The 2,973-nt window shown below is 35.9% G+C and overlaps 1 pseudogene; it reads left to right on the top strand.

Moving 5' to 3' along the window:
• The first annotated feature begins 651 nt into the window (after positions 1–651).
• LOC122150217 overlaps positions 652–2,973 on the top strand; it is a 26,464-nt pseudogene continuing 24,142 nt past the window's right edge.

Below are 2,973 nucleotides of genomic sequence, written 5' to 3'. Positions count from 1 at the left end.
CCAGAGTCTTCCAGAAGTTGAAATAAGAAAATATGAAGAACAACATGTCAAGCTGACTTAAATTTGAACCTTTTGATTGCAGCTGAGCATCACAGTCAAAAAGTGACAGCATCAAAGGCTGTGGTGGGAATAATGTCTCAGAGCCTCACTACATACAGTCCCGACATTGATATTGCTTTCTTCTTTCAGGAAAACCTTAAAATATGTTTTGAAAAAGAATAGCTCTATTAGAACAATTGCTTCAGTCCTGCCAAAGATGAAGTGTCCACATCAACTGGAGCCCCACTAGATTCAGGATGTATATTCCCTATTGTTCATTGGCAGATGAAATGAGCCATAGAAACCAAAGAAGAAATGAGGAACTACATCTGCTCCTACACAATATCCCAGTTCTAGGAAGCTACAATCTCCATGAAGTTGATGACTTCATGAAAAGAAAAGAAAAGTTCCCTAAACATCTCAAAAGTTTACAAGCCTTTTTGGAAATACAAAGCTATCAGGAGCAGAGGGACTGCTTGGTAAAACATTTCTGGACATATAACACTTTTGGAACAAGGCAGGTAATATGGATTTGGCATCAGAAAAAAAATAGAGAAGTCTAAGGTCACGAACTGGCACTTCCTGAAGGACTTTCAAGGACAGAGAAATATGATGTCTAGGAGGAAATTGAGCTTCATGCTGCTGAAGAGCAAATATCCTGTCACTGATGACAGAGATAGTGACAATGGCAAACCAGGAAAGCCACCGCTCCTCAAACTCATGGTCCAGATCATGGGGCTGTGTTCTGATGAAATCAAGCAGATTGTGTCTTGCGTATGTAGAGAAGGTGAAATTTTCCTTCTCCTTGAAGACCCAACTCAAATATTACACCTACCATAAAACTTCACATATCCCCTCAAGTAAAGTTTTTTTTTTTTTTTTTTTTGTGGGGTGTGTGTGTGTGTGTGTATATAGACAAGAACATTCATGTGTTGTGTGGCATGGTTCTTTGGGAGTATTTCTTCTCAATCTTTAAACTAAAGGGAAGAGTATCTGGCTCCCAACAAATCCAACATACAGTGGAGGAATTAAAAAAACCTAAATTCATTGCCATCGGTTGATTCCAACTCATAGAGATCTCCACTGGGCTTCCGAGACTGTAAATCTTTACAGAAGTAGAGTGCCCTATCTTCCTTCCATGGAACAGCTGTGGGTTTAACTGCTGATCTTTTGTTAAGCAGCCAAATAACTTATCCACTACACCAGCAGAGCACATGTAGACATTCCCATTAAAGGGAGTGCAGGGATATGGAAGGTAAATATAGGTGACCAATCTAAAGTAGTTTTGAAAGCCAGCCTAGTGGAGTTCCTTGATTAGATTTGAAGATCTGGAATAATCCACTCTCTGAATCATCCTTCCTTTGTCATGAAATGTAGCACGTGTTTACAGGTGAGTAGTTCTATCATTTTGCTTCCTGCCAGTAGAATTTTGGATGTCTAATAATCTTTCATTTTATTCTTTCTGTCCCTTTTAGTCTAAGGTGACAGTAATTTTATTGAAATAACTTTCTCAAGTACTATGTGGGTTGCCTATGAATGTCCCTAGGGTTCTTTCTATTACCTAGAAGCCACATCCTCAGATCTTTTTAGATGAGTCCTTCTCTGCCTTGAGTTCCTACTGAAATGGTTGAACGACAACTTGATCAAGCTTCTTATTGAGAGCTCCTATGAAACGTAGCAACAATTTATGGAAAGGACAATTTACATGACTGAAAACTACTAAGATTCTTTGATTTTCCTGAGTTTTTTTTTTTTTTTTTTAAAGTCACCCTTTCACTTTTTCTCTAGGCCAGGACTTGTCTCTAAGCCACATGCTCAAAAGTCACTTCTTAATGTTTTAACATCTTCAGCCATCTGGAAAGGCTGAGAATTTTTAGAATCATCAAGTCCTGGTTTCTTTTTGTTTAACAGCTCTTCCTTCAATTTTTCTCTCTTCTTTCACATTTACTATAAGCAGCAAAGAAGAACCAGATGGCACCTTCAACACTTTGCTTAGAACTCTTCTTTCATCACTTATTCCACTTTCCACATAATTGCAGAGAACAATTTCACTCAGTTTTCTGCTTCTACATAACACAGAACCCCTTCCTCTAGTTTCCAATAACACGTTTCTCATTTCATTTTGAGGGCTTACTGGCAGTATCCGAGTCTGATTTCTATTAACAATCTGTTTGAGGCAACTTAGACTTTCTGTGTCATGCTCTTCAAAATTCCTCTACCCTCTAACCGATTCCAAAATCACCCCCACATTCGGGTTAAAATTCCCCAAATTTTTAGGTATTTGTTACATCTCACAAGAATGTTGGTAGCTCCAGGTACCAAAATATAACATAGTTTATGTTCACAGATTTAATTGATTAGATTTACCTTAATTTAAAGTAGTTCAGAAGGTTTTATATGTTTGTAAGAAATTGCAAGACCCAACACCCCTCTAACCAGAGCTACTCAGAGACAATATATTTTGATTTTGAGTTTGAGAATATCATTATATCACCAGGAAGGTAAAGAAATATATATTTCTTAAAGATTAGCTATCTCCAGCAAAGTATATAAACACTCATAAGAGTAGCTATAATAATAAAAAAAGAAAGGAATTTAAATCTATAAATACTTAATGATCAGTTTAAATTTAAATGTACTAATAAGTTCTGCAGCCATTGTGATGATTCATTTGTGTATGTCTTTAAGACATTCATAGCATTTAAAAGATTTAGGTAGAGGATACTTGTGATTTTAAAAGAATTCAATTAAATAAGCTTGGAAATCAATGTTTAAATGTCTGGAAAATATTATATTTGTTATGTTCCCAAATTTTTACTTTTCAGTGTAAAGAATGCTTGAATGTTTAGAGAAATGCTGTTTAATCGATTTATATAATTAAAAAAATAAATTAACTATTGAAGGAAGTACAAATAGCAGAGGGTGTGCCTTTCA

This window comes from Orycteropus afer, unplaced genomic scaffold, assembly GCF_000298275.1.
Source record: "Orycteropus afer afer isolate SDZICR_OR568_19922 unplaced genomic scaffold, OryAfe1.0 scaffold00107, whole genome shotgun sequence".
Classification (NCBI taxonomy): domain Eukaryota; kingdom Metazoa; phylum Chordata; class Mammalia; order Tubulidentata; family Orycteropodidae; genus Orycteropus; species Orycteropus afer.
This window is presented reverse-complemented; position numbering and strand designations above follow the sequence as displayed.